Here is a 23,770-nt window from a genome sequence, read left to right on the forward strand (position 1 = left end):
AAATCTTCACCAAATACAAGATAGTGAAATTTTGTCATATGTCTTTGTCTAAGAGTTTTATAGTGTTTGGTCTTACATTTATGTCTTTGATCCATTTTGAGTTCAACTTTTTTATGTCATTTGTAAGTGTCCAAATTCATTGTTTACATTCAGACATCTAGTTTTCCAAGCATCATTTGTTGAAAAGACCTTCGCTATTGAATATTCTTTGCAATTTGCCAAAAATAACTTACCATACATATGAAGTCTATCTCTTTTAACTTGAAATTTTTATTTAAACATTGGATGACACATATGTTTGGTAGTATTGGTCTGATAGGAACTACTCCCATCAGAAGCCAGACATGCTTCTAGGTGAATTGAAAAATTTTTTTTCTTGTAATATTACAAACCCCAGTGACATTGTACTGGGTCTGTCACTACAAGTGTAGCTTAACATGGGGAAAATCAAGAGTGTTAGAGTGTTAAATCTTCCCATGCATGATGTTGCATGCCTCTTCATTTATTTTATCCTAGTCTAGATTTATATCTCTAAATATAGCAGAGAAAACACCACCACCATTTCCAATCCCCTAAGTGAACTGTGTTTCCTTACTTAGCTTATGGTATCTGTGTTAGAGCTTTCCTTGTGGCTGAGCTGGTAAAGAATCCTCCTGCAATACAGGAGACCTGGGTTCGATCCCTGGGTTGGGAAGATCCCCTGAAGGGAAAGGCTACCCAGTCCAGTATTCTGGCCTAGAGAATTCCATCTATTGTATAGTCCATGGGGTTGCAAAGAGTCAGACACAACTGAGCGACTTTCACTCAGTCACTCACTCATCCGTGTTAGGTTGAGTGGCAGACACAGGGCAGCTAATACAGTGAGGGAAGTCTGAATGTTGATCAGATACTTGCAAACAGGTGTCCACTGCAATCAGAACCAGACGATTAACAGGGGCCCATGAGTTCTTAGCAGAATGAAGGGGAACAGACTCAGCTATGCTGCTTCTGCTACCAGATAGGGTACCACTAGATTCTCTGGTGAGAAGAAACCAAAACAGTAGCTTCTCTTGCTAATGACAGTGATAGCAGCTTCAGCAGCAATAACAAACTTGAAGTCCCACCTTCCCAGCTATCCTCCCTCCTTCTCTCACATGCCTTTCTACCCTGAAGATAGGACATGAGCAGCCTTGATCCTACACTCTCAAGAAATTCTTCATGGCTGTTTATAGAAGTTAACGGGGGACAGAAATGATAGGATTACCCAGGTAATAGAGGACTGAAACTGAGCATTGTGGAAAACATACCATTAAGTTGCTGGGACAGAATGAAGATACAGAAAAAGAGAGCATAGATGTTGATGTGGGAGATCCTGGAACCTAGACTCAAGGCCTCCAAGGATGGTTAAGGCAAACATCCCCAGCACAGGGGCAGCCTGTGTGATTCAGGAGGCATATTAGTGTGCATGCATTTTCTCAGTGGTGAAATGTGTTATCAACATGGATCCCGAATGGGGGAAACTTTCTTCCAAAGGAAAGTGTCAGCCTGGACAGTCATGTGGCTGAGGGCAGGATGTCACTTTGGCAGAAGACATGGATACAGAAGAGGGTGCTCATTTCAAGGGAGAGCTGGGCAGCCCTGGACACCATACCCTATCATCCCCAGGGTAGTTGGGGCACGGAGATGTCACATCCTGCTGAGCACACGTGGGCATCTGTCTCTGTAGCAGGGCAGGCCTCATTGGCCCAAGACATAAACAGTTCCATAAACAGTTCCACCTCAAACTGGCCCCACAAATTCTGGAGCACCTCTGATCTGGGGGAATCTGTCCTTATCAGGACTTAGGTCTGTAACTGACCTTGGAGAAAAAGTCTGAACATAAACTATTAGTTCAGTTCAGCCACTCAGTCATGTCTGACTCTTTGCGACCCCATGGACTGCAGCATGCCAGGCTTCCCTGTCCATCACCAACTCCCAGAGCTTACTCAAACTCATGTCCATTGCGTCGGCGATGCAATCCAACCATCTCATCCTCTGTCGTCCCCTTCTCCTCCCGCCTTCAATCTTTCCCAGCACCAGGGTCTTTTCCAATGAGTCAGTTCTTCGCATCAGGTGGCCAAATGTGGTTTTAACGGGCCCTGTTTACCCCAGCGGGGCAGTGCTGGCTAAGTTCATCTCCATTCCTGCTGTGTACTTTTTGTGTTACATTCCCTGTGACTGAGATGTTGAGGCCACAGCATGCCCAAACCCTTTCTCATACATTCCTAGGTTGTTAACAAGGAATTCAGACTGCATGACATTCTTCCAAAGGGTCAAGAACATGCTCTACCCTCTGAGCCTGAAGTACCTTTGCCAGGTTACTTTCAGTCCTTTTGCACGTATGGGCTCTGAGCTTCTTCAGAGAGACATGTCGCTCGGGGAGATTTTTGCTTCTGGATCCATGTGGCTGTTCAGGAGAGATTTTGTGATGGACTACGCTTGGCCAATCATGCCCAACATGGTGTTCATTGGGGATATCAATTGTGCCAACAGGAAGCCACTATTTCAGGTCTGTATTGTTGCTATTATTCAATCAGTGTTCCAAGTGGAACATATTTTTTAATTAAAAAAATTAAAAAAATTCTTTGGTCAAGCCACACTGTGCATTGGATCCTATTTTCCTAACTAAGGATCGAACCTGGGCCCGTGACAGTGATGGTGTGCAGTCCTAAACACCTGATCGCCAGGGTATTCCCAAGTAGAACATATTTAAAAACAAACAAACAAACAAACTTTTATTTCCAGTTGCTTAATTATGAATTGACCTTTCTCAAGACTTCCACCTCTCATTCTCCTTCTAACAGTCTTTGGTGAGATAAATTGTTAAAGTGCTTCCAGTTGTGTAGAAAATGCTTGTGATGGTCTCTGAGAGGCATGAGAGGCAGCGGTGAGGGTCCATAATAGGGCTGAAAAGGACTGGTGTGATTCCACCCTGGTTGTTCCCTTGTAAAGGTACTGTTGTAACAGTTGTGTGATTCTCTCAATCTGAGTAGGAACAGAGAACTTGAACTGTGAATCTGAGTGATTCAGGGACGTGAGACCGTGTCAGAGAGAGAAGTCGGAGTCTCTGATCAGAGAAAGAAGTAACTGCGTCCAAGTTTTCAAGATGGAGCTGTGCTGACCACAAGTCTTCTGACCGGGAGTTGGAGTCTGGAGAAAAATGTGGGGGCATACAGAATTGAAAGACATGTCAGGCAGGTCCAGCTTGGGACACTGAGGTCATCAAAGGCTAGTGGTGGGGGCTTGAAGGAGGTAAAACTGAGCCTATGAATGCAGTGAAGGTGGGGGCAGTGATGCTGAGACCTGTCTCAAAGATGATGAATTTGATCACATCACCAAACACACCCCAGCCCAGCCGCCCCATCCCAAGTTTCCAAGATGGGAACTACTTCTTTCCTCATGGTTTCAGAGTCTTCTTATGTTAACCCTGAATATTTGGGTTTAATTGAAATCGGACTCTTGGGGGCCTGATTTGTTTCTTACTCCACTGAATTAGCCATCTTTTTTTGCCTACTTATGTCACATGTACTGAATTTACTTTACCGTCCATGACTTTAAATCTTATATAGTTTTTATATTCTTACTTTTATATATCTCTTTGTTGATATATTTATTATTGCACAGGACTCTGTGCAATAGCAAATATATTATTTATTATTTACTCATACCACAAGGGACCTATTCTTTTTGGTTTTCTTTTTTCTTTACCTATGCATATATTCAATTATAAAGTATGTATGTATCTATCAGATTTGTAAAAGGTGAAAAGTAGGGAGGCATTTGAAAAGTAAATGTTGCTCTTTTCCTTTTAGTTTTTCTGTGTGAATATATTCTCTTGGGGTAACTGCTTTGGTTCATTCCCATTTTTCTAGCTGAATGACTTTGAGTGGGTGACCGAATCATTCTACCCTTAATATTGTCACACTGAACACAAGTATTATCTATTATCATTCTTAAAAGGTGCCTAGCAGAACAAAGTATGTCATCTGGAGGCATTAAGATCTGTTTGTGCCAGTTTATTTGGTATAAAATCATTGACCCCGAAATTCTCAAGTGTTATACATGGTCAGCACACCTTTAGCATTTCTGTTCAAACAAAAAATTGTTTTCTTTTTTACAACTTCCCTTTTTCTGTTTGTTAGTATTTGCTTTTTCTATTTAAGTGTTCCTATGTTGGGGCCCTGTACATCTCTTATATATCTAATGCAGACCTTCTGGTTGGTGGAGCCAAATCTTGGAGTGCCTGATTTCAGGGTTTGAGGGTCCTGGAGCTGGTGTCAGCCTTCTGGAGGATGGGTGAGGCCCAGGTGCTCTGGTAGGTGAGTTCAGGTCCTGGGGCCTCTGGTGTTTGGGGCCAGGTCCCAGGTGACTGAGCGCTCAGGGGGATCCTATGGCAGCTGGCCACAAGTATATGGGTCTGTATCTCCTCTCAACTACCCCCTTTACCTGAGGCATCCTGTTACTGGTATTGACAAGCTGATAGGAGGGGCTGGGTCCCGAGGCGGATAAGGAGAGAGATGATTCCAAAATGGCACTAGCCAGCACAGTGTTTATTTTTGGGGGCTCTGAAATTACTGCAGATGGTGATTGCAGCCATGAAATTAAAAGATGCTTACTCCTGGGAAGGAAAGTTATGACCAACCTAGATAGCATATTGAAAAGCAGAGACATTGCTTTGTTAAAAAACGTCCGTCTAGTCAAGGCTATGGTTTTTCCAGTAGTCATGTATGGATGTGAGAGTTGGACTATAAAGAAAGCTGAGCACTGAAGAATTGATGCTTTTGAACTGTGGTGTTGGAGAAGACTCTTGAGAGTCCCTTGGACTGCAAGGAGATCCAACCAGTCCATCCTAAAGGAGATCAGTCCTGGGTGTTCATTGGAAGGGCTGATGCTGAAGCTGAAACTCCAATACTTTGGCCACCTGATGCAAAGAGCTGACTCATTTGAAAAGACCCTGATGCTGGGAAAGATTGAAGGCAGGAGGAGAAGGGGGCGACAGAGGATGAGATGGTTGGATGGCATCACCGACTCAATGGACATGGGTTTAGGTGAACTCCGGATGTTGGTGATGGACAGGGAGGCCTGGCGTGCTGTGGTTCATGGGGTCGCAAAGAGTCGGACACGACTAAGCGACTGAACTGAACTGAGCACAGTGTCAGCATAGTGGAACAGAGCTCCCTCGATGGCTTCTGCCAGTGTCTGTATCCCCAGGATGATCTCTGTCTGCCCTCTGCATCTCTGGGAGGCTCTTTTAAGATCAGCAGGTTGGTCTGACCCAGGCTGCTTTCAGATGACTTCTTCTCTGAATCCTAGAGTGTGTGTGTGAGATTTTGTGTGTGCCCTTTGGGAGTGGAGTCTCTATGTCCTACGGTCCCTGGTTCTCTTGAAAGGAAGCCCCACTGGCCTTCCAAGCCCAATGTTCTGGAAGCTCTTCATCCTGGTTCAGGACCCTCAGGCTGGGAAGCCCAGTGTGGGCTCATGTGCCTCACTCCTTAGGGAGAAGGTGTGCAATTGTAATTATCCCGCATTTGTAGATCATTTGCCCAGGGGTATGGGTCTTGATTATACTGTGTCTCCACCTCTCCTACATATCTTGTTGTCATTCCTTCAGTACATATTTGTTGTAAAATATCTTTTCTGCTAGTCTCCAGGTGTTTCTCATCAGTATTTGCTCTGTAAATTGTAATATTGGTGTGCCTGTGGGAGGAAGTGATTTCAAGGTCTTCCCAGTTCAACATCTTGGCCAGTTTCCTCAATGTAAAATTATTAATGAGATATTTCAAAATTAAAAATTTCATACTAAACCTTCAAAATCTGGTTTGTATTTTACACTTACAGGACATATCAGTTTGGACCCTACACATTTCAAGTGCTTTGTAGTCATATGTAGCTATAGGCTACTATGTCAGAGACCATGTGATCAACATATGTATATGTTCCATAGGTAGGCCTTAAGATGTATATTTTCAATTTTTATGTTAAAAAAATCTCATTGTGCCTAATTCTGAAAATGATTTCTAAAAATATTTTCCCATTTAACTGAATTTTTCTCAATTTGCATTTGTAATTTTTATTTGTTTTCATTTTAGACATATACCTGCTAGATTGTTGCACACAGGTTTATGACTGCTGCGTTTTCTTCATAAAATTTATTTTTCAACATTGTTTAATTTTGGAAAAGTACCCCTAACATAGGATTTAACATCTTAGCCACTTTAAATATATAGTTTAATAGTGTTAATTACACTCACACCATTAGGCAACCAGTCTCCTGAACTCTTCATCTTGAAAAACTGAAGCCGTGTACCCCTTAAACAACATCTCCCCATTTTGCTCCACTCCATAGTGCCTAGCTGCCACCGTTTTACTTTTTGTTCTCTATGAGTTTGACTGCTCTATGTACCTCATATTAGTGAAGTCATACAGTTATTATCTTTTTGATATTGCCTTATTTCATTTAGCATCATACCATCTAGGTTCCCAGGTAGTTCAGCTGGTAAAGAATCTGCCTGCAATGAAGGAGACCTGGGTTCTATCCCTGGGTTGGGAAGATCCCCTGGAGAAGGGAAAGGCTACCCACTTCAGAATTCTGGCCTGGAGAATTCCATGGACTGTATAGTCCATGGGGTCACAAAGAGTCAGACACCACTGAGCAACTTTCACTTTCCTTTCCTCTAGGTTCAGCAATGTTGTCAGAATTTCCTTCTTTTTAAAGACTGCATACTATTCCATTTTACAGATAGAGCACATTTGGCTTATCTATTCATCTGCCAACGAACATGGGTTGCTTTTACTGTCTGCTGTTGTGACTAATGCTGCTATGAACCTGGATGTACAAATACCTCTTGACACCATGCTTTCAATTCTTTTGGGTATATACCCAGAAGAGGAATGGCTGGATCATTTGGTATTTCTATTATTGATATTTTGAGGGGCTGGATACTATTTTCCACAGTGGCTGCACCATTTTACATTCCTACCAACAGGACAACAGGGTTCCAGTTTCTCCACATCCTCTTCAAGGCTTGTTTTCTGGGTATTGGCTTTTATTTTTATGATATCATCCTAATGGTGTGAGGTGACATTTCACTGTAGTTTTTAAAAATTTTATTTTTAATTTGAGGATAATTGCTTTACAATATTGCGTGGTTTCTGCCATACCTCCACAGGAATCAGCCATTTGTTGCTCAGTTGTGTCCAAATCTTAGGGACTCCATGGACAGCAGCACACCAGGCTTCCCTGTTCTTCACCATCTGCTGGAATGTGCTCAAATTCATGTCCATTGAGTCGGTGATGCCATCCAACCATCTCATCCTCTGTCATCCCCTTCTCCTCCTGCCCTCAATCTTTTCCAGCATCAGGGTCTTTTCCAATGAGTTGGCTCTTCAGGTGGACAAAGTATTGGAGCTTCAGCTTCAGCATCAGTCTTTCCAGTGAATATTCAGAACTGATATCCTCTAGGATTGACTGGTTTGATCTACTTGTAGTACAAGGGACTCTCACGAATCTTCTCCAACACCACTGTTGAAAAGCATCAATTCTTTGGTGCTCAGCCTTCTTTATGGTCCAACTGTCACATCCATACATGACTACTGGAAAAACCATAGTATGACTAGATAGACTTGTCAACAAATTAATGTCTCTACTTTTTAATATGCTGTCTAGGTTTGTCATAACTTTTCTTCCAAGGAGCAAGCGTCTTTAATTTCTTGGCTGCAGTCACCATCTGCAGTGATTTTGGAACACAAGAAAACAGGGCAGAGGTGACTCCTCAGAGTTCAGCCCTACCCCAGAGAACACGGTTAGCAGAGAGGTAGGAGGAGACCAAGGGAATGGGCAGGCACGGTCTTGCTTTGGGTCTTGGATGAAGAACAAGAGAGTGAACTAGAATGTTCCCCAGAGGGAGCAGCAGAGTCAGAGGAGATTTTTCCAAGATAAGGGGGTGTGATCTTTCCCTGGGTGAAATCAGAGGTGATGAAACACAGGCATAATCTTATTCTGTAATGATTAATGTTCGGAGGGCACACTGCCTTCCAAGGTCATGCCATTTTACTTAAGTGATTTGATGATAGATTAAGATAAGGGAAAAAATACAGGCAGCACAGCCTGACCTCAGTTGCTTCTGGTTTGTGCGAGGATGACCCTGGGACTGCAGCTTCGGTGGCAGGTGCTGGCTGGACTCCTGCTCTGTCTGTGCGTTGGGTAATGGGCCAAGGCTGGGAAGGTGCTGGTGGTCCCCATGGAGGGCAGCCACTGGCTCAGCATGCGGGAGGCTGTGCGGGAGCTCACACCAGAGGTCACCAAGTGGTGGTCGTTGCTCCAGAGGTCAATGTGCACATCAAGGCAGAGGACTTTTTCACCATGAAAACCTATGTCGTTCCCTACACACAGGACAAATTTGATTCCCTCCTGAAGACTCATGTATGTCTACTTTTTAAAAAAGTACATTTTGTAACAGTGTTTCTGGAAACTATGGCATCTTTGAAAAATGTGTCTTTGCTCTTTGCAAGGTCTTGTAAGGCACTGATGTATAACAAGGACTTGATCAGAGACTTGAATGCCAGTTCCTTTGATGTGATTTTAACAGACTCTATTTACCCCTATGGGTCAGTTCTGGGCAAGTACCTGTCCATTCCTACTGTGTTTTTTCATGTTTTTTTTTTTCCCTGTGACTTAGATGTTGAGGGCACAGCATGCCCAAACCCTTTCTCTTATGTTCCTCGGTTATTAACAATGAATCCAGACTGCATGACATTCTTCCAAAGGGTCAAGAATATGCTCTACCCTCTGAGCCTGAAGTATATTTGCCAGGTTACTTTCACTCCTTATGCACGTATGGCTTCTGCGCTTCTTCAGAGAGAGGTGTCACTGGTGGAGATTCTTGCCTCTGGATCTGTGTGGCTGTTCAGAGGAGACTTTGTGATGGACTACCTGTGGCCAATCATGCCCAACATGGTGTTCATTGAGGGTATCAACTGTGCCAACAGGAAACTGTTATCTCAGGTCTGTACTGCTGCTTTTATTCAATCTGTGTTCCAAGTGGAACACATTCTTTTAATTAAAAACATTTTTAAAACTTTTTCACCATTCTGCAACCCCAGGCTGTTGCAGTGAAATGGTGGGTCCTAATCACTGAAACTCCAATAGTTTGGCCACCTCATGCAAAGAGTTGACTCATTGGAAAAGACCCTGATGCTGGGAGGGATTGGGGGCAGGAGGAGAAGGGGACAACAGAGGATGAGATAGCTGGATGGCATCACCGACTCGATGGGCATGAGTTTGAGTAAACTCTGGGAGCTGGTGATGGACAGGGGCGCCTGGAGTGCTGTGATTGATGGGGTCATAAAGAGTCAGACATGACTGAGCAACTGAACTGAACTGAACTGAATCACTAAACTGACAGTGAATTCCAAAGTGAAACATATTTTTAAAAAACAACCTACTTCCATGTGCTTACTTATCTACTGATCTTTCTAAAGATTTCTACCTCTCATTCTCCTTCCAACACTCTTTGGTGAGACACATTGTTAAAGTGTTCCAAGAGGGTAGTGTAGGTTTGTGATGATCTTTGAGAGGATTGAGAGGCAGGGTTGAGGGTCCATATTCGGTTCAAGAAAGAATTTGTGTGGGTCAACCATGATTGCCTTCTTGTAAAGGCACCGTTGTGATGGTCGTGCAGTTTTCTCAGTCTAGTAGGAGCCAAGAACTTGAGCTGTGAATCCATCCATCATGGGTTTTTGCTTGAGGGTGTTCAATAGGAGAAGGAAAGAACTGGCAAACTGCATTTACTGTCCTGATAGTTCATTGTGCTTTTGTCTTGGAAAGGTCTTAGGTGTGGTCCCTGGAGATCTAAACACTGAAAGGAAGCGGAAGTTTCAGAGAGGTTGAATAAATTAAGTGGAAGTAAAAAAAAAAAATTAAGTGGAAGGGAGACAATACTGGAGACAGAAGTTGGGCTCTCTCTGATCAGAGAAAGAAATAACTGAGTCCAACTTTTCAGAGATGGAGCTGTGCTGACCAGAAATCTTCTGACCAGGAGTTGGGGTCTGGAGGGGAGGTGGGGAGGTACCTAGTTAGATGCATGCCAGATGGGTCATCAACTTGGGACACTGAAGTCATCAAAGGCTAGTGGTGGGGGCTGGAGAGGATGAAAAACTGAGCCTGTGAACACAGTGGCAGAGGGTATAGTAATGAGAAAACTGAGTTGCAAAGAGGAAGGGTTTGACCACATCACCACGCCTACCCCAGCCCAGTCATCACACGCTACATTTCCATGGTGGGAACTACTGCATTCCTCATTGTTTCAGAGTCTCCTTATATTAATTCTGAATTGTTGCTGTTGTTCCATTGCTAAGTTACCTCATGGACTTCAGCACAGCAGGCTTCCCTGTTCTTCACTATCTCGTAGAGTTTGCTCAAATAATGTTCATTGAGTCAGTGATGCCATCCAACCATCTTATCCTCTGTCGTCCCCTTCTCCTCCTATCTTCAATCTTGCCCAGCATCAGTGTCATTTCCGATGAGTTGGGTGTTCACCTTAGGTGGCTAAAGTATTGGAGCTTCAGCTTCAGCTCAGTACTTCAATGAATATTCAGGATTGGTTTCCTTTAAGATTGACTGGTTTGATCTCCATGCAGTCCAACGGACTTTCAAGAGTCTTCTCCAGCACCATCAATTCTTTGGTGCTTAGTCTTCTTTATGCTCCAGCACTCACATCGGTACATGACTACTGGAAAAATTATAGCTTTGACTCTGTTGAAATTTGTTGGCAAAGTAATGTCTCTGCTTTTTAATACTCTGTTTAAGTTTGTCATACCTTTTCTTCCAGGGGACATCTGTCTTTTATTTTTCAAGCTGTAGTCAACGTCCACAATGATTTTGAAATGCAAGAAAATAACGTCTGTCACTGTTTCCAATTTTTCCCTATTTATTTTCCATGAAGTGATAGGACTGGATGCCATGGTCTTAGTTTTCTGAATGTTGAGTTTTAAGCCAGCCTTTTCATTGTCCTCTTTAACTCTCATCAAGAGGCTCTTTATTATTCTTCATTTTCTGCCATTAGAGAGGTATCATCTGCCTATCTGAGGCTGTTGTTGCTCCTGGCAATCTTGATTCTAGGTTGTGATTCATCCAGCCTTTGCATTTTGCATGATGTACTTTGCATCTAAGTTAAATAAGCAGGGTGACATTATACAGCCTTGATGTACTCCTTTCCCAGTTTGGAACAGGTCTGTTGTTCCATGTCCAGTTCTAACTGTTGCTTCTTGAGCTGCATACAGGTTTTTTGGGAGGCAGGTAACGTGGTCTAGTATTCCCATCTCTTTTAGAATTTTCCAGTTTGTTGTGATCTAGTCAAAGGCTTTCGCGTAGTCAATGAAGCAGAAATAGATGTTTTTCTGGAATTCCCTTGCTTTCTCTATGATCCAACAGATGTTGGCAATTGGATCTCTGGTTCTCCTCCCTTTTCTAAATTCAGCTTGCACATCTGGAGTTTTTGGTTCACATAGTGTTGAAGCCTCAGTTCAGTTCAGTCACTCAGTCGTGTCCGACTGTTTGTGACCCCATGAACCGCAGCAAACCAGGCCTCCCTGTCCATCACCAACTCCTAGGGTTCACCCAAACTCATGTCCATTGAGTCGGTGATTCCATCCAACTATCTCATCCTCTGTCATCCCCTTCTCTTCCTGCCTTCAGTCTTTCCCAGCATCGGGGTCTTTTCAAATAAGTCAGCTCTTTGCATCATGTGGCCATAGTAGTGGAGTTTCAGCTTCAGTATCAGTCCTTCCAATGAATATTCATGACTGATTTCCTTTAGGATGGATTGGTTGGATCTCCTTGCAGTCCAAGGGACTCTCAAGAGTCTTCTCCAACACCACAGTTCAAAAGCATCAGTTCTTCGGCGCTCAGCTTTCTTTATAATCCAGTTCTCACATCCATACGTGACTTCAGGAAAAACCATAGCCTTGACTAGACGGACCTTTGTTGGCAAAGTAATGTCTCTGCTTTTTAATATTCTGTCTAGGCTGGTCATAACTTTTCTTCCAAGGAGCGTCTTTTTATTTCATAGCTGCAGTCACCATCTGCAGTGATTTTTGAGCCCCCAAAAATAAAGTCTGCCACTGTTTCCACTATTTCTCCATCTATTTCCCATGAAGCGATGGGACTGGATACCATGATCTTAGTTTTCTGAATGTTGAGTTTAAGCCAACTTTTTCACTCTCCTCTTTCACTTTTATCAAGGGGCTCTTTAGTTCTTTACTTTCTGCCATAAGGGTGGTGTCATCTGCATGTCTGAGGTTATTAATATTTCTCTCAGCAATCTTGATTCCAGCTTGTGCTTCTTCCAGCCAGTGTTTCTCATGATGTACTCTGCAAATAAGTTAAATAAGCAGGGTGATAATATACAGCCTTGACATACTCCTTTTCTTGTTTGGAACCAGTCTGTTGTTCCATGTCCAGTTCTAACTCTTGCTTCTTGAGCTATATACAGATTTCTCTGGAGGCAGGTCAGGTGGTCTGGTATTCCTATCTCTTTCAGAATTTTCCACAGTTTATTGTGATCCACACAGTCAAAGGCTTTGGAATAGTCAATAAAGCGGAAATAGATGTTTTTCTGTAACTCTCTCGCTTTTTCAGTGTTCCAGCAGATGTTGGAAATTTGATCTCTGGTTCCTCTGCCTTTTCTAAAACCAGATTGAACATCTGGAAGTTCACGGTTCATGTATTGTTGAAACCTAGCGTGAAGAATTTTGAACATTACCTTGCTAGCATGTGAAGTGAGCCCCATTGTCCAGTAGCTGGGACATTCTTTGGCATTGCCGTTGTCTGAGATGAGAATGAAAACTGACCTTTTCTAGTCCTATGGCCATGCTGAGTTTTCCAAATATGTTGGTGCATTGAGTGCAGCACTTTAACAGCCTCAATTTTAAGATTTTAAATAGCTCAGCTGGAATTCTTTCACCCCCACTAGCTTCTTTTGTAGTAATGCTTCCTAAAGCCCTCTTGACTTCACACTCTGTGATATCTGCCTCTAGGTGAGTGACCACAGCTTCGTGGTTATCCGGGTCATTAAGACCATTTTTGTACAGTTTGTATAGACTCCTCTGACCGTGGAATTTTCCAGGCAAGAATACTAGAGTGGGTTAACATTTCCTACCCCAGGGGATCTTCCTACATCCAACCTAGGGATTGAATCTGTGTCTCTTGTGTTTCCTGCATTCGTAGGAGGATTTTACTTCTGTGTCATCTGGGAAGTCCTGAACATAACTATAAGATGTAATAAAGATGCAGAATAATGCACACTTCAGTCCCTACACAGAGCAGTGGAAGCCTAGTGGGGTCCGCATCAGAAGATGATTCAGAGAGCTTGCATGGAGGCATGGGGATGTCCCTCCTGTCCAAAGTGAAGCAGGCCCTGGAGCCCAGCGTCCTCTGAACCCCACTGCCATTACAAAGAGCTGCCTTGCCCATTGATGATTTAGATAACAGGAACTTCTGTTCCATGAGGCAGAGAAAGAATTCTCAAGCAGCCCTTCTGCTGTTGTCCTCAAGGATCCTTCCAGATGTTTCTATATCAGGCAGCTGCTCCTACAGACTCTCTCCTGAGCAGTGCAAGAGGTGTGCAGTGTGGAACAGGAACAAATCAGAGATCCACCATCCCCTCCCCGCTGAGAGAAAGCTGTTCTCATGATGTTATATGCTTCCCGGGATGTGCTCCGTGTTCACCCATGATGGGGGGAAAGAGTTTGAAGAGTTCTCAGATAAGGTCACATGCAGCAGAGGTTCTGGGTGGGGACTGGGGCAGAGGTGACTCCTCGGCGTTCAGTCCAGCCCCAGAGAACACGGTTAGCAAAGAGGTCGGAGGCGACGAAGGGAATGGGCAGGCACAGTCTTGCCTTGGAAACTGGATGAAGAACAAGAGAGTGAACTTGAATGCACCCCAGAGGAAGCAGCAGGTCAGAAGAGTTTGTCCAAGATAAGGGGGGTAACCTTTCCCTGGGTGAAATCAGAGGTGATGAAACCCAGGCATGGACTTAATCCTGTAATGACTAATGCAAGCAGGGCATGCTGCCTTCCAATGACATGCCATTTTGCTTAAATGACTTGGTGATAAGATAAAGGCAACAAGTGCAGATGGCACAGATCAGACAGTTTGGCTTGTGCAGGGATGGCTCTGGGACTGCAGCTTCAGTGGCAGGTGATGGCTAGACTACTGCTCTGTCTGTGCGTCGGGCGATGGACTGAGAGTGGGAAGGTGCTGGTGGTCCCCATGGAGGGCAGCCACTGGCTCAGCATGCGGGAGGCCATGCGGGAGCTCCACACCAGAGGTCACCAGGCAGTGGTCCTGTTTCCAGAGGTCAATGTGCACATCAAAGCAGAGGATTTTTTCATCACGAAAACCTACACCATTCAGTATGCCCAGAATGAATTTGATTACCTCCTATAGGGCCATTTTATTCTGAGTCTTGTAAGGGGCTGCTGTGTAACAAGGACCTGAATGCCAGTCCCTTCGATGTGGTTTTCACGGACCCTATTTATCCCTGTGGGGCAGTGCTGGCTCAGTACCTGTCCATTCCTGCTGTGTGTTTTTTTGTGTTCTGTTCCCTGAGACTTAGATGTTGAGGAGACAGAGTGCCCAAACCCTTTCTCATATGTTCCTAAGATATTAACAACGAATCCAGACCTCACGGCATTATTCCAAAGGGTCAAAAACATGCTCTACCCTCTGGGCCTGAAGTACATTTGCCAGGTTAGTTTCACTCCTTATGCACGTTTGGCCTCTGAGCTGCTTCAGAGAGAGGTGTCGCTGGGGGAGAGTCTTGCCTCTGGATCCGGGTGGCTGTTCAGAGGAGACTGTGATGGACTACCTGAGGCCAGTCATGTCCAACATGGTATTCATTGGTGGTATCAACTATTAACCGAAAACCATTTTCTCTGCTGTGTATTGCTGCTTTAAGCGATGTGTGTGCTAAATGTCCTCATTGGTGTCCGACTCTGAGTGACCCTAAGGACTGCAGCCCCCCCAGTCTCCTCTGTCCATGGGATTCTCCAGGCAAGAATGCTGGAGTGGGTTGCCATGACCTCCTCCAGGGGAGCTTCCTGATCCAGGGATGGATTCCGCATCTCTTCAGTCTCCTGTACTGTCAGGCCGGTTCTTTACCACTCATGCTATGTGGAAAGCTCTGTTCCAAGTAGAACACATTACAAAAAAAAAGGTTAATTTCAGGTGCTTCATGATGTACTGGTTTTTCTTGACTTCCAGCTCTCATTCTCCTCCTCACCGTCTGTGGTGAGACACACTGTTAAAGTGCCTCCAGGGGTGCAGTAAAGGCTTCCAGTGATCTCTGAGGGGAGTGAGAGGTAAGGTTGAGGGTGTGTAATAGGATTGACAGGCAGTGGTGTGATTCCACCGTGATTGCCCTTTTGTAAAGTCATTGGTTTCTTCATTTGCTATTATTTTCTCCCAATCTGAGGGCTGTCTTTTCACCTTACTTATAGTTTCCTTTGTAGTGCAAAAGCTTTTAAGTTTCATTAGGTCCCATTTGTTTAGTTTTGCTTTTATTTCCAATATTCTGGGAGGTGGGTCATAGAGGATCTTGCTGTGGTTTATGTCGGAGAGTGTTTTGCCTATGTTCTCCTCTAGGAGTTTTATAGTTTCTGGTCTTACATTTAGATCTTTAATCCATTTGGAGTTTATTTTTGTGTATGGTGTTAGAAAGTGTTCTAGTTTCATTCTTTTACAAGTGGTTGACCAGTTTTCCCAGCACCACTTGTTAAAGAGGTTGTCTTTTTTCCATTGTATATCCTTGCCTCCTTTGTCAAAGATAAGGTGTCCATAGGTGTGTGGATTTATCTCTGGGCTTTCTATTCTGTTCCATTGATCTATATTTCTGTCTTTGTGCCAGTACCATACTGTCTTGATGACTGCGGCTTTGTAGTAGAGTCTGAAGTCAGGCAGGTTGATTCCTCCAGTTCCATTCTTCTTTCTCAAGATTACTTTGGCTATTCGAGGTTTTTTGTATTTCCATACAAATTGTGAAATTCTTTGGTCTAGTTCTGTGAAAAATATCATTGGTAGCTTGATAGGGATTGCATTGAACCTATAGACAGCTTTGGGTAGAATAGCCATTTTGACAATATTGATTCTTCCAATCCATGAACACGGTATGTTTCTCCATCTGTTTGTGTCCTCTTTGATTTCTTTCATCAGTGTTTTATAGTTTTCTATGTATAGGTCTTTTGTTTCTTTAGGTAGATATACTCCTAAGTATTTTATTCTTTTTGTTGCAATGGTGAATGGTATTGTTTCCTTAATTTCTCTTTCTGTTTTTTCATTGTTAGTATATAGGAATGCAAGGGATTTCTGTGTGTTAATTTTATATCCTGCAACTTTACTATATTCATTGATTAGCTCTAGTAATTTTCTGGTAAAGTCTTTAGGGTTTTCTATGTAGAGGATCATGTCATCTGCAAACAGTGAGAGTTTCACTTCTTCTTTTCCAATCTGGATTCCTTTTACTTCTTTTTCTGCTCTGATTGCTGTGGCCAGAACTTCCAACACTATGTTGAATAGTAGTGGTGAGAGTGGGCACCCTTGTCTTGTTCCTGATTTCAGGGGAAATGCTTTCAATTTTTCACCATTGAGGGTGATGCTTGCTGTGGGTTTGTCATATATAGCTTTTATCTCAAAAATATACAAGCAACTCCTGCAGCTCAATTCCAGAAAAATAAATGACCCAATCAAAAAATGGGCCAAAGAACTAAACAGACATTTCTCCAAAGAAGACATACAGATGGCTAACAAACACATGAAAAGATGCTCAACATCACTCATTATTAGAGAAATGCAAATCAAAACCACAATGAGGTACCATTACACGCCAGTCAGGATGGCTGCTATCCAAAAGTCTACAAGCAATAAATGCTGGAGAGGGTGTGGAGAAAAGGGAACCCTCTTACACTGTTGGTGGGAATGCAAACTAGTACAGCCGCTATGGAAAACAGTGTGGAGATTTCTTAAAAAACTGGAAATAGAACTGCCATATGACCCAGCAATCCCACTTCTGGGCATACACACTGAGGAAACCAGATCTGAAAGAGACACGTGCACCCCAATGTTCATCGCAGCACTGTTGATAATAGCCAGGACATGGAAGCAACCTAGATGCCCATCAGCAGATGAATGGATAAGCAAGCTGTGGTACATATACACCATGGAATATTACTCAGCCGTTAAAAAGAATTCATTTGAACCAGTCCTAATGAGATGGATGAAGCTGGAGCCCCTTATACAGAGTGAAGTAAGCCAGAAAGATAAAGAACATTACAGCATACTATCACATATATATGGAATTTAGAAAGATGGTAACGATAACCCTATATGCAAAACAGAAAAAGAGACACAGAAATACAGAACAGACTTTTGAACTCTGTGGGAGAATGTGAGGGTGGGATATTTCAAAAGAACAGCATGTATACTATCTATGGTGAAACAGATCACCAGCCCAGGTGGGATGCATGAGACAAGTGCTCCAGCCTGGTGCACTGGGAGGACTCGGGGGAATCGGGTGGAGAGGGAGGTGGGAGGGGGGATCGGGATGGGGAATACGTGTAAATCCATGGCTGATTCATATCAATGTATGACAAAACCCACTGAAAAAAAAAAAAATAAAAAAAAAATAAAAAAAAATAAAGTCATTGGTGTAACCGTTGTGCAGTTTTCTCCAGCTGAGTAGGAGCAGGAACTTGAGCTGTGAATTTATCCTTCAGGGGATTTGCCTGAGGGTGTTCAGTAGAAGTGTAAGCAAAGTGGAGTCTGGTTGCTTGTGGCTCAAAAGACAATAAAGAAGCAAGACTGGTGGATGTGAAAGTTTGCTTGGATGAATGTCCCCGGATGGGATTGGAGAGAGGCGAGTCCAAACACTTATTCCCTCCTTGGACAATCTGGGGCAAGAGCTTTTATTGACAGAGGGAAGGGGGCTCCATGTAGAAACAGCACAGTCAGCTCTGACAGTCTTCTTGAAATTGGTCATCAGTGGTCTGACCACCATCATTTTGATTGCTTTGTGCTCAGTCGCTCAGTTGTGGCTGACTCTTTGCAACCCTATTGGCTGTAGCCTGCCAGGCTCTTCTTTCCATGGAATTTTCCAGGCAAGAATACTGGAGTGGGTGGCCGTTCCCTTCTCCAGGTTTAATTGCTTTAAGTACAGTTAATCTTCAGTCCCAGGGCTGGTTTGTTCCCATTCCTTGAGGCCAGTTCTCAGAATTGCGGCAGCTTCTATGTCATGGTTACGGTCTGGTCACCATGTAGTTAACTTTTTCCACCTCATGGGGGTTTCAGTATCTATGACAGCTCACAGGATATGGCTCAGAGTATTATCTATAGCCCCTGAGGAGGAACTAAAGGTCCTTGACTATTCTATTCCGTTTTGTTGGACTGTTTTCCTCTGTTTTCGCATTTTCTCACTTCGTTGACTAAAGTCATTCTTGGCTAAAGGTTTTCCACAGACAGAAGGCAGACAGAGGACATGGCCAGTAAGGACCATGGGTCTGGCACCATCAAAAGGAAGAAAGAATTGGCAGATTGCATTTGTGGATCTGGTAGTCCTTAGCAGTTTGGTCTTGGAAGAGATTAAGGTGTGGTCACAGGAGACTTAAATGCCAAATGGATGTAGAAGTTTCTGAGAGGTTGAATAAATTAAGTGGGAGTGAGACAACAGTGGAAAGAAAAGTCTGGATCTCTGTGATTGGAGAAAGAAATAACTTGGTCCAACTTTTCAGAGATGAAGCTGTGCCTGCCATACTCTGAGCAGGAGCTGGGGTCTGGAGTAAAATGTGGGGATGTACACAGCTGGATGGCATGTTAGATAGGTGTTTAGGGTGGGATGTCATCAAAGACTAGTGATGGGGCCTGGACAGCAGGTAAAACTGAGCAGTGATGTTGAGAAGTGAGTCTCAAAGAGGAAGTTTTTGACCACATCACCACACCTACCCCAGCCCAGGTCACTGCATGCCAAGTTTCCATGATGGAAACTACCACTGTCCTCATGGTTTCAGATTCTTCCCATGTTAACCCTGAGTATTTGGGTTTCATTGAAATAGGATTCTCAGGGGCAGGGTTTGTTTTTTAATCTACTTAGTTAGCCCTCTTTTTTTTGCCCACTTATGTGACATGTACTGAGTTTATATTAACGTCCATGACTTTAGATCTCTTATAGTTTTTGTATTCTTACTTTTATATCCCTTTATATTACTGTATTTATTATTGCAAAGGACTCTATCTTTACATTTCTTTTTTGCTCATACCACAAACAATCTATTCTATTTAGTTTTCTTCTTATATGCAATGCATTTGTCCAATTATAAAATATTTATGTATCTACTAGATTTGTAAAAGGTGGAAAGTAAGGAAGCATTTAAAAAGTATTTGCCACTCCTTTCTTTTTAGTTTTTCTGTGTGAATATATTCTCTAGAGGTAACTGCATTGGTTCAAGTCCTCCCGTTTTTCTAGCTGAATTACCTTGGCCATGTAACCTAATTAACTATTCTGACTTTATACTGTCATTGTAAACACACAAATAGTATCTATTATCGTTATTATAAAGTGCCCAGCGGGACATGGTGTATCATTTGAAGGCATTTGGATATGTTTGTGCCAATTTATTTGGTACATGAAAATTCATGTACACTGAAATTTTCAAATGTTACCCATGGTAAACGCACTATTAATCACTTTTGCTTCACTAAACTGTTTTTTCCTTTGAGATTTTGTCACTCATTTATTTGGTGTGGTTTATACTTAGAGATTTACCTTTGGAGGTGGGCTTCCCTGGTAGCTCAGATCGTAAAGAATCCGCCTGCAATGCAGAAGCCCCTGGTTTGATTCCTGGATCTGAAAGGTCCCTGGAGAAGGGAATGGCTGCCCACTCTAGTATTCTTGCCTAGAGAATCCCATAGACAGAGGAGCCTGGTGGGTTACAGTCCATGGGGTTGCAAAGAGTCGGACATGACTGAGCGACTTTTACTTTACCCTTAGAGGTGATGTCTTTGAATGTTAATAGACAATTTTTTCAAAATATGAAATATTAAAATCTAAATCTTTTGCATTTTTGTTTCTTCTTCTTAAGATTTATGACACATTGAATTATTTTACTGGTCTTCTCAAAGAAATAGCTTTTGGGTTTGCTTGTTCTTTTTACTCTTTTTGTTTTCTATTTCATTAATTGCCACTTATTTTTTATTGATGATGTCATCCTTGCTTAGTTAATTTTATAGCTGTTTTTCTGCTTCCCTTAGGTAAGCATTAATTTTCTTTTGTTTTCCTAATAATAAGGAATTGATGGTCATAAATAAAGCATTTCTTAGATCCCTTAGATTTTGAAATAAATTGTTCTCATATTCTTTCTATTTTTTAACTTAAACTTTTGTTTTTGACTTCCTCTTTGAGTCAGTGACTGTCTGCTTTTTAAAATAATTTTATTTATTATTTATTTATTTTTGGCTGTGCTGAATCTCTGTCGCTGCTCAGGCTTTTCTCTCGTTGCCGCAAGCAGGGTCTACTCTTTGTTGCAATGTGCATTGCGGTGGTTTCTCTTGTTGGGGAGCACAGACTCTAGGGCGTGCGGGCTTCAGTAGTTGTGGAACGTGGGCTCATTAGTTGTGGTTCCCAGGCTCTAGAGCACAGGCTCAATAGTTGTGGCCCTCGGGCTTCGTTGCTCTGAGGCGTGTGGGATCTTCCCAGATCGGCGGTTGAATCTGGGTCTCCTGCAGCTGCAGGTGGCTTCTTGACCACTGAGCCAACAGGGGCCCTGCCGTTCGTTGCTGCTGTTGTTAACAAGGTTGCTTCTTAGTTCCCATGTGGTTAAGATTTATTGTGGCTACCTTTCTCCTATTTTTTCTATTTATTTTGGATTGTAATCAGAGAACGTTTCTTGTGAAGTCACTGCTATAAAAATTTTCTTAATAGGTCTTCTTTCCAGTCTATTGCAGAATTACCCAATAGAAGTATAATGTATACCACATGTGTAACTGAAAGCTTTTTAGTTGGCATATTTAGAAAAGCAAAAAGAGGGTTACATTAATTTTAATAGTATATTTTATTAAATCAGAAATATATATATAATATTATCCTTTAAAGATATACCCAGCGTAAAAAATTTTAAAGTGTTTCTTCACTGTCGTTTCTTTCAGTTTTACTGAGATATAATTGACAGGCAGCCCTGAATAAGCTTAAAGTGGATGGCAGAGTAATTTGGCTTTTCTAGATCATGAGGCGATTGCTGTAACAAGTTTAGTGATCACTCATCATCTTATATAGATACCAAATTAAAGGAGCAGAAAATTTTTTTTACCTTGTGATGAGAATTCTTAGAATATCCTCTCTTAACGATGTTCATATGTAACATACAACAGTGTTAATTTTATCTATCATGTTGTACATTACACCTCTGTTGTTGTTTCTCTCAAAATTGAAGCTTGTCCCCTTAGACTGCCTTCATCCAACTCCCCTTTGCCCCTGCTCTCTGCCTCTGGCAGCCACAAATTTGATTTCCATTTCTATGCATTTGCTGATTTTTGAAATATAATTGACCACAGCGCTATGTTAGTTCTGTTAGACAACACAGTGATTCAGTACTTCCAGACCCTTCAAAAGAATCACCATGATAAATCCAGTTATGATATTCACAGTAGAAAGGTATTACATAACTTTTGACTCTATTTCTTGCACTCTTATTTCATACCTGTGACACTTATTTTGCAACTGGAAGTTTGGATCTTTTAAAAAACTTTTTAATTTGAGGATAATTGCTTTACAAAATTGTGTTGGTTTCTGCCATACATCAACATGGATCAGCCATAGGTATACGTATAACTCCTCTCTTTTGAACCCTTCCCCATCTCCCACACCACCCCACCCCTCTGCTGCTGCTGCTGCTAAGTCCCTTCAGTCATGTCCGACTCTGTGCGACCCCATAGACGGCAGCCTACCAGGCTCCACCGTCCCTGGGATTCTCCAGGCAAGAACACTGGAGTGGGCTGCCATTTCCTTCTCCAAATGGAGACACAGACTTAGAGAATAGACTAGTGGACACATTACTGCTCTGCAAATAGGTTCATTAGTACCATCTTTCTAGATTCCATATACATGCATTGAAAGAGTCAGTCACTCAGTCATGTCTGACTCTTTGTGACCCCATAGACTGTAGCTCACCAGGTTCCTCTGTCCATGGAATTCTCCGGGCAAGAATACTGGAGCGGGCTGCCATGTCCTTCTCCAATGTATGCATTAATATATATTTGTTTTTCTCTTTCTGACTTCTTCCCTGTGTGTAACAGGCTCTGGGTTCATCCACCTCATCAGGGCTGACTCAAATGTGTTCTTTTATATGGCTGTGTAATAGTCCACGGTGCATATGGACCACAAGGAAGTTTGTTTTTTCATCCCCCTAACCCTTCTCTCTCCTTTCCCCTCCCCCATCCCCTCTGTCAGCTGCTTGTTTGCTCTCTGTATCTATGAGTCTGTTTGTTTTGTCATGGTTGTTCATTTGCTTTGTCTTTTTTCCCACATGTGAGTGAAATCATACAGTATTTGTCTTTCTCTGTCTTACTTCGCTTAGCATAATACCCTCTAGGTCCATCCATGTTGTTGCAAATGACAAGATTTCTTTCTTTCTTATGGCTGAGTAATATTCAATAGCCAATATATCTTGGCTATTGTAAACAGTGATGCAACAAACATAGGGGTGTATATATCTTTTCTAATTAGTGTTTTCCATTTCCTTGTATGAATACCCAGGAGTAGAATTTCTGGATCCTATGGTAGTCCTATTTTTACCTTTTTGAGAATCTCTGTAGTGTTTTCCGTAGTGGCTCTCCCAATTTACATTGACACCAACAGTGCCCTAGAGTTCCCTTTTTTCTACATCCTTGCCAGCACTTGTTACTTATTGTCTTTTTGATAATAGTCATTCTTACAGGTGTGAGGCAATAGTTGCTTATGAGTTGATCTGCATTTCTCTGATGATTAGTGATGTTAAGCGTCTTTTTATGTGCCTGTTGGCCTTCTGTATGTCTTCTCTGGAAAAATGTGTGTTTGAGTCTTCTGCCCATTTTCAATCATGCTTTGTTGTTGTTGACTTGTATGAATTCTTTGTGTACTTTGGATATTAACCTATTATTAAATATATCATTTGCAAATATCTTCTTCCATTTGGTAAGTGGCCTTTCCCTTTTGCTTGTAATTTTCTTTGCTGATCAAAAGATTTTAGTTTGATAAAGTCCATTTGTTTATTTTACTTTTATTTTTCTTGTCTGAGGAGTCATATCCTCCCAAAATATGTATTACTAATATTGAACTTAAAGAGCATACTGCCTATGTTTTCTACTAGAAGTTTTATGGTTTTAGGTCTTACATTTAAGTCTTTACTCTATTTTGAATTTATTTTTGCTCATGGCATGAGAGATTAATCCAGTTTGATTCTTTCGCATGTAGCTGTCAAATTTTCCCAACACATTTATTCAAGAGAATGTCTTTCCCCATTGTATTGTCTTAACGTGCTTTGTCATGGGTTAATTAATTGCCTGTGTAAGTGTGGAGTTATTTCTCCTCTATATTCTGTTCCATTGACTCTGTGTCTGTTTTAGCATAAGTACCATACTGTTTTGATCACTTTAGCTTTGTAGTACAGTTTGAAACCAGGAAGTGTGATGCCTCTAGTTCTGCCCTTTTTTTAACTTGAAACATAATTAAT

The 23,770-nt window shown here is 42.2% G+C and overlaps 1 protein-coding gene and 1 pseudogene across 2 annotated transcripts in view; both read left to right on the forward strand.

Annotated features, from left to right (window-relative positions):
- LOC133041636 (UDP-glucuronosyltransferase 1A1-like) overlaps window positions 1-23,770 on the forward strand; it is a 146,661-nt gene that overhangs the window by 94,728 nt on the left and 28,163 nt on the right. The gene's annotated exons all lie outside the window — the stretch shown is intronic.
- Window positions 8,157-9,135, forward strand: LOC133040395 (UDP-glucuronosyltransferase 1A3-like; annotated as a pseudogene).

The sequence above is a fragment of the Dama dama genome, chromosome 20, assembly GCF_033118175.1.
Source record: "Dama dama isolate Ldn47 chromosome 20, ASM3311817v1, whole genome shotgun sequence".
Lineage (NCBI taxonomy): Eukaryota > Metazoa > Chordata > Mammalia > Artiodactyla > Cervidae > Dama > Dama dama.